The following is a 9431-nucleotide window of genomic DNA, read 5'->3' as shown; positions in this document are numbered from 1 at the left end:
ATGAGTTGGAGCAGATTCAACAGAAGGAAGTCTACGGGAAGGATAGAATGGTCAGCACATCTACTGCACTTGTAGCTGAAGGTCAACAACAACAACAATCTCAACAGTTAGAAAGAATGGTACAGTTTTCCAAGGGTGAGGAAAATGAGTTAGTAGCAGAATATGATCCTCCTACTACAAATCAATCAAGTGATGATTTTTATTCCTTGGAAGAGCTGGAGCAATTGGAAGATGAATCAATGGCCCAAATTGTCAAGAGATTCTCCCATGTCAGATTCAAGAGGAATCCCAAGCTTAAGTACAAGTCCAACTACAACAAATTCCAGAAAGGTGGATCTTCATCCTCTAACACCAGCAGTGGTGGATACAAAACAGGGATGGTTGATCGGAGCACCATTAGATGCTATAACTGCAATGAGTTGGGACACTTTGCCACAGAATGTAGAAAGACAAAGCAAGTAAGAAAGAACTCTGAAAGGGCTTATCTGGCAAAGGGAAGAAGCTGGGATGATACTGACAGTGAAGATGAAGATGAAGGAAATCTTGCTCTTATGGCTATTGATGGAAAAGCTTCATCGTCAAGAATAGAGGTAAAACTTTCTGATGCTGAAATGGTTTATCATCTAAGAGGTAACTTAGATTGTGCACGTCGTGATAATGAACTGTTAAGTTTACAGATCACAGACCTTGAGAAAGAGGTCAATGAATTAAGACTTGTGCACATTAATCAAGACAAATTAAAAGAACAGGTATCCTTTCTAGAGAATAGAGTTGACTGTTATAGAAAAGTCGAAACTATTCTCAAAGACAAGATCACCGGTCTTGAGACTAAGGTTAGAGCCTACTTCAATTCTTGTTCGAAGGCTAAAGAGTTCTACAGTAAGCAAGCTGTTAATCAAACATCTGGAATAGGATATGATTACAATGCTGCTATTGGAGAATTAGGCATAAACTCCCCTCCTCATGTATGTGCTAAAGGGAGGGAAGTACCACATGTGCTTAAGGGTGTTGATGAACCCCTCTATAAAGCATCAATTGCTGAACCATTTGATGCGACCTCTTCTGTTATTCAAGAAGAAATACGTGATGAGGATCATGCTTATGAGAAGATTGTTTCCAAGTCAAGTGAGTCGAAAGTTCCAGTCAAAGTTGTGAAAGCAACTGAGACTAACTCAGACACACATGAGTTGGATAACAATAATGCCATGTCTACCATGCATAAATTGCCTGCTGTTAATCACTCTCATAAAGCATGTGGTGTTGCTAATTGTATGTCTTGTGCTTTTAATATGATGTATGCTTATTTTAATGGTAAGCATGTGTCTAATGATAAGACTACTCCTCGTCAGCATGTGAATAACATGAAGCATGATAGGTCTAAGACTGCTAGTCCTTCTAAGGCTAGAAAGGAGACATTTGTGCCTAAGCTTAAACAGAAATTTGTTAAGGCTGTTTACAAGGTCAAATGTTCAGTCATTGAGAAAGTTGAGACAATTAAAATTAAAAATGTTGTTTTGCCTGACAAAGGACAATTCTACAAGTATGCCGGGCCCAACCAAGTTTGGGTTCCGAAGAAGGTCTAATCCATTTGTAGTGCAGGGCATTAAACAAGTATAACCGGTAGTGTGGATTCTTGACAGTGGATCATCAAGACATATGACCGGAGATAGAGCCCTGCTATCAAATGTGGTTGAGAAAGCTGGCCCCCTGGTTACCTTTGGAGATAACAGCAAAGGTTTATCCGAGGGATATGGCTGTTTGCAAGCTGGGAATGTTATCATTGTAATTTTGTATATTGTGCTAGGTTATTATCAGGAAGCAGTATCTAACTTATAGCACCAGTGACGAGACTTGAGAATATTACGACATATCAGACACCTGCTGCACATTACACTTGGAATTGTACTCTAGTAAGATGTGTACAAGTGTACTCCTGATTGGTAAGTCAAAAGAGGAAGTCAATGCACCACAGTTCATGGACTTTGCAGCTGCAGATCTATTGGACTATGCAATTTCTTCTTCACAATCTCACTTCAGGTTGGTATGAACTAGTATACTGCTCAAGCAATCGTCAAGGACATGGTATGGCACTCTAACAGAAATTGTAATTTTATATGAACTAGTAGAGTCGTCATAATTATGCAACATAACAATTAGTATCTAAAGTACTTGACAAGTATCGGTCAATGATATCTTGTTAACATTATGTTGCAGATATTTGTAAGCTTTTGACATGAATGAGAATTACTTAGACTTTACCCTAAGTGATCAATGTTTTATCAAAAACTCATTCATATTGAAAAACAAAATCAAACTTCTTTCTACATTAGTGATTTCTTATTTCATGTAAAATCTTTTGAAATCACTATTGTAAATCATTTTCTCTCTATTACCATATGTTCTATGATACAGGTTCAGTCTCCAATGACTTTCTTTCATTGACAGTCATGAGGTTGAAAACCCACAACGTCTATCCCAGACTGTAAAGACAAACACAAAAACAGAACCAATCAACACTCTTTTACCACTAAAAGTAGTATGAATGAGCGTGAGGGAGATAGTGCCTAGTGCACCACATAAGGAAGGTTCTGTAGTCAACCCAGTAGCTCTGTCTCCTACATAGATGAGTAGTATTTAAACCGAGACAACTGCTAGCCCCCATACATCTTCTCAAAAAGATGTAATGGCTGAAAAGGCACAAAAACAGTTACTAGATTCATTCTCTCAACAGGGTGAGTCTATTGAATTTTGCCTGTCGGCCAAGGTATCCGATGTAGTGTCACCACTTCAAACATAATCAATTCTTGATGTACAAGGAGAGGTTACACACACAAAGGATGAGTTGACGGAAACAAGAGTTTCGACCATTTTAAGGTCAGATTCGATTGTTCAAGGTTCGTTAGTGGACCAATTGCCTTTACAGGTGTTAGGAGAGGATACTGATCCAAAAGCCATATGTCAGTGGTCAGTGTCTACCTCCCCAGGCTTAAATCCCCTGGATGCATCTGCGGATAGTGGATCTGACATAGGTGCAGATCGGCAACTTGTTGACAATGATTCAGATATTACCTGATGAGTCACAAGGAAATGTCTTCACAGACATTAGAAGGGAACTTTTATCTTTATGCTAAATTCGTTGGATCATTGTTTACCTTCCCAGAATTCAAATCTGGAACCCTAAAAGGGAAACTAGCAACTTGTAGATTATGACTCAGATTTATCTGACGAGTTTAACAAGGATGGGGATTTGTGAACTCCCATTGCACCACCTGTGACCTCCTTAAAGGATGGCTAAGGTGATTTTCCTTGCAGGTACAGCTGGATTATGGAGCTATGAGAGAAGAGTGATACACTTGTGAGAATGAGTGTAAACACGAGTGGAGAGAAGAGTGAAACACATGTGAGGTACACTAAACAGGATCACACACTCACAGTGAGGAAGAAAAAGAAACTACTTGTTATTTCTTTTCCAACCAAGTGAAATATGAGAACTCCTTCAGACGTCGGCATACATTCCTTCTTTAAGGGGGAGATAAAAGCTTAAGTAATAGTTTGGAGGATTCCTCAACTAAGGGGGAGAAATAGCAGGGAGGAAGAAAAAGATCCTACATGTACACTACACCACACCATTGTTGTTTCTAACTACGGATCCTATTGTACGGGAGAGGTGGTAAACACAAGGTGATTTCCTAGTAAGGGAAGAAGCTGTTAGGGGAGTACCATTGGTTTTTATCTGCGGATCCTATTGTACGGGAGAGGTGGTAAAACGAAGGTGATCTTCTTTAATCAGTTGATTCTCATAGGGGGAGAAGCAAGAGATATGGGCTTCTCAACAGGAAATGTGGTTGTACAAATGAAGATGGAACTACTTGAAGATATGTTCAGTCTAGAGGAACATCTACTTGGAATCTGGAAAATGTTAAATCTCATCCAGAACTTTTCTACTATTTACTTTGCATGTATGTTTATATCTTTTTCTTATTTGTTAGTTGAGTTATCCTCTAGGTATTTGTGTGTTATTGTCTAACAAACAAATAGGGGGAGATTGTAAGTCATATGTCATAGCCTATTTGTATATTCGAGGATTCAACTCAACTCAAATAAGAATGTAATAAGTAAATAGTGGATCGACCGTCAAAGAGATCTCGCAAAGTAATATTTGTCAAAGGATTCAGAACAAGGTTCATCTACAGACTTGAGGAATTAATTCACTGGAAGAAGTTCAAGAAATTGATCATGCCTCAGTGATATAAGTCAAGATCGTGGATTTAATCAAGTGACAGAGATCTCGTCAGAGTATCAATTAATTACAAGGATTTAATCTGAAGAAAATCAAAGCGTCAAAGTCAAGACATGAAGAAACGTCACGGAAGTTAGTCACTCATGAACCAGACAGTACATCGAGTGTCAACGTTGAAGTGATGGAATTGATTCATAATTTTCAGTGATTTTCAGAAGATTTGCAGAAGAATGGTTGCTGCTCAAGACTAGAATTAATTCTCTATTAATTAATTAAGTCATCTAATTTAATTAAGAAAATAAATTATATCTGCGAAGAATAATTTATTTATTAATTGAATTAATTGATTAATTAATTCTGAATTAATTCTAGGAATTTTAGGAATTTTCAGAAGCTTAATTGGATTAAATTCAAGCATTAAATCAGCAAGACAATTGAAAATGAACTAGCATGACAATCAGGATTGTCATACCGATTGTCATGCTAGGCCATTTTCCATTGTCATACCGAAAGTTACTCTAGGAGGATGATTGTCTTGCTAGTTCATTCTGATTGTCATGCTAGTTCATTCTGATTGTCATGCTAGTTCATTCAGATTGTCTTGCTAGTTCATTCAATTGTCCTACCGAAAGTCTTGCCAGCTATAGGATTGTCATGCCAAGTCAATTCTATTGGTTTTGTTGATTTAAATAGAAGCAGAGAAGCAGCATATCATTTTAATCTCTCAATCAAGACAAGAACAAAAGAAAGCAGCCGCCTCTGAAAAATATCATCTTTTATCTGCAGAAATTCAAGATCAATTTCTAGTTTGTTAATGTTAAATCCAAACCACTAGAATTATTTATCTTGTTCTTGTGTAACAATCTAGCGGATCAAAATCCCTAGAACTTAATCTCAAATTGCGTTTAGCATTTGAATCTTTTTATTACAAAAATAGAAAAAGTTCATGTCGAATTTATTCTAGATTTGTGATAATTAATTTGAGATTAATTCCTTGTAATCGATACAGTTGTTGTAACACCTTTCAAGTTTAATAATATTTTTATTTAACTTGAATTTTGTTTCACATTTTTTATTCCGCATTTAATTCGATTATTTGGTACTGTTTGTATTCAACCCCCCCCCCTTCTACAAACACATTGGGACCCAACACAATCTCCCTCAATTTGTCAATTTGTGAGAAGATTACTTGTCACAAAATCATGCCTGCTAACAAAACTAACTCCAAGCTAAAGTTAAATAAATTGAAACTAACAGATTTACAAAGTACAACTTTTATACATTTTTGCAGTTAAATGAAATTTGAAGTGCATGATTATCTGAATTTTTCATATCCTGGATGTTCTCTGATTAGATTTTTAAGTCTAACCGAGACTTCAAGTTCTTCTATGATTTCTATTTCTCTTAGAGCTTCAAATAACTTGAGCCATTCATCCAATGAGTAACTGTCAAGATAGTTGATTTTGTACCTTGATAACCTATGAGTCTTTACATGCAGAAATAGGCCATTTGGAGATATCCTGCTCAATCCTTTTGGCTTTCAGCTTATTTGACCTTTGCTCAAACATTTCAATCTCCAGAGAATATTTTCTTTTATTTTGCTCCCTTTCAACCTTTTCTCTTGCATGTCTTATATTTCTTTCTCTCTATCTCCCAGCCAACTCAGCCTTCCTCATCCTTGTAAAAGAATCCCTTGCATTCATTTAACTTATCTCCCTCTCAAGTTCTGCAGTTGAATAATTCTCAATCAATTCTCTATTCAATAAGGTGAATGTGTCATCTTTGGAGTAGATCCTGATTTCTCCAAAAGAAACAACACAAACTTTGACTATTTTTTCAGCTAGCTGTTTGTTGTGGCCATCATCTGATATATTTTCTGAGATTGGTAGAAAGTCATCATGATTAAAGTAATCCCAAAGTGCACTATTTTTAACTTGAATTTTCATTGGTTTTCTTCCTGGCAGACTTGAAGTGAGTTTTAGTTGGAGGTTTGAATGAAGGTGATTTAAGTAAATAAAAATACAAATTTTCAACAAGAAAATTATTCCAAAATCACAGAAATGATACGACTCGATCAATCGTCATATAGAAATCACATAATCCTATATTTGACTTTTCAAACACTTCATAACATTCACATAACACGTAACAACATTCACATAACACATAACACACCCATTCTTGATTACACACCAAATATTATATAGACAAAATATTAATAAAGGCACATAAATATACAGGTCGTTACACGTTGAGGTGCTAATTTCTTAGTTTTACAGGTATTTCATGTTTGTAGGAGTTGTGATCTAATTCTTGCAGGTGCTGTTATTAAGACGACCAACATTGTCTTGAACAACTCTTATTGAGGATGAACCCTAACATTTTTAATGATTTGTAATCATCTTTTTATTTTCAAGTTATATGATACTTTGAGTTCTATTACAAACTTTGAGTTCTATTACGTGTTTTGGTAATTTATTCATGAAATACAATTTTCTTGCTTTGAGTTCTATTTTATTTTATTTTATTGCTTTATAATATGGTTATCAGTTTTTATATTTTTAATGACAGCTTTTTATGTCGCATCCTATACGATGATGTGTCTTGAATTGAGATTCTTTCGCTTTATTATTTTTTTATAGGCTTCATTATGTATGTTTTTTTCGACAAATGTTTAGGTTCTCAATTACCAATTTTTATTTAGATATTTAGAGAAATTTGAAAAGAGGTTCGATTATTACGATCTTGTACTTGAATTGTGATGGTGAATCTTTGTATTTGTATATGTGCTTTTAATATGTAGATTATCCATATAACAATGAATATATGTTTATACAGTCGTTTTTAGGATGTGCTATAAGAATTGTTGATCTACGGAATGTTATTGAAACTTTTATGTAATATGGCATGTTATCTAAGACGAATTTCAAATTTTATTTTTTGAGCATTCTAGACTTTGAGTATCATGATGTAGTGTATATTTATTGGTGGATAATCACTTTATTTTTTGTTAGGTGGTGTTCGTGATATTTTCAGAATATAGTCGTTCTTAAATATTATTCTTATATCTAGTGTCGAACTATTATGCATGTCTTCGTACTTTCTTATTTCTTTTTAGATTTTTTGAGGGGATCTTCTTTATCAAGTAGTTCTTTCTTATTTCTCTTTAGAAATATTTTATTTTTTGAGAGGATCTTCTTTATCAAATAGTTCTTTCTTATTTCTTTTTAGAAATATTTTATTTTTTGAGGGGATCTTTTTTATCAAATAGTTCTGCACCACAGTTAATATGTAATTCTTAATTATTAAAAAGTTGTTATACATACTAATATTAATTTTACAAGTATTAAATTTTTGGGAAAATAAATTTTTTCGTCACCCAACTTATCGTGTTTTTAGGAACTTACCATTCAACTATTTTTTTTTCTTTTGCTCACTAATGTTAGGTTCATATTTATTTTTAGTCACTAACGTTAGGTTCAGATTTGATTATTAGCATTATCTCAATTTTTTTAGTATTATTAAAATATAGTGGTAGTCTGTAATATTTTAATGATTCGATATATGTCTATATCTTTATATATAGTACTCCATATGTCTCTCAAGACGTTTACCTTGGTGATGAGAGTTTGACAAACATTTTAAGACTCCTATAAGATGTAGTTTCATGAATTATTTTATTTTTTATATTCTGAATAATAATTTAACGTTTAAATTTTTATATACAAAAAAAATCTTAAAAATAAGTTATAAAACTATGTTTGTAAGAAAAATATCTTGTGAGAATTGTTTGATTTCATACCAAATTCACATTATTACAACATTATTCTATTTTTGTGTTTATATATATACTTGTTTCATAATTCTATTAGAGTGGATGGGTTTATAGTTTTGATTTTGGGTCCAAAAGAGTTGCATGAAGGAGTTGTGATTAGTGATTTCATTTGGTTTTTGAAAGTGTCGTTTGGTAGAATATTGATATGTAATTTTTTAATATTTTTAGTACTTTATGATCAGTTTGCTAATTTGATTATATTAAATTTTTTATTATTTTATTTCCCAATAATTTTAGTACGGATTGGGATGCCTCTTCCTAATAAATTTGGTTTTGAGCTTAGTACCCCACCTAAAAAGTAACAGATGTATATGAACTGATTTTATGCGTCTATTTACAATGTATATACATTTGTTTTGATCAGATGCATAAAATAATATGCGTCCTTCCTATAACATATGCATATAATTCAGACATTATACGACTCATTCATATGCATCTAGTAAATTCAGACATAAATAAGCTTTCCTATAAGACACATATGACACTTTTTGTACTGGTTATCACTATATTTTAATAATACGATAGAAAATTGACAAAATACTAATAATCAAAATACAAACCTAACGTTAGTGACTAAAAAAAATCTGAACCTAATATTAGTGAGTAAAAAAAAGTATAGTTGAGTGGTAAGTTTCTAAAACACAATAAGTTAAGTGACGAAAAAATTCATTTTCCCTAAATATTTTAAAAATATTTATTCAGGTCCATGTATAGTTTAATTGAGCAATTCATCCCGAGTTTAAAGCTACAAATCACTTCTATAAAGTGCTCCATAACTAGGGTTGAACATAAATTACCCAAACCGACCGAAACCGCCCAATCCAAACCGACCAAACCGAATTTTACGGTTTACTAACGGTTTGGTTCGATTACGGATTGACATTTTAAAACCATTTTTTTTCGATTTGGTTTCGGTTTTTACCTCCAAACCGACCGATATAACCGAACCGAACCGAATATTTAAATATATTAGTAAAGTGCAATTAATAATAAAATTATTATGTACAACATATGTGTAAACTAAAACATATAAAAGAACTAATCATAATATGTTTTATTCTAAAATATAAATATTCATGTAAGTGTTATATTTTAACTATTTTTATTTTTATTTAATAAAAAAATAAGAATTGGTCACATTTTTTTCGTACGTCTTCTTGCCTTTTTTTATTTTTCAAAGTCATTATTTATATATATATATATAGAGTAAAGTTCTATGGAGTCCACCTTTAATTGGAGTCCTCGGAGTCCATATATGTTCTGCAAGTAAAATATAGCTTAAAATATTGCAAAACATATTATTTTTCGACAAACATCACTATTCTATCAAAAATCTTGTAGATTGCATACATT

The sequence above is a fragment of the Apium graveolens genome, chromosome 4, assembly GCF_009905375.1.
Source record: "Apium graveolens cultivar Ventura chromosome 4, ASM990537v1, whole genome shotgun sequence".
NCBI lineage: Eukaryota > Viridiplantae > Streptophyta > Magnoliopsida > Apiales > Apiaceae > Apium > Apium graveolens.
Note: the sequence above shows the minus strand (reverse complement) of the source record.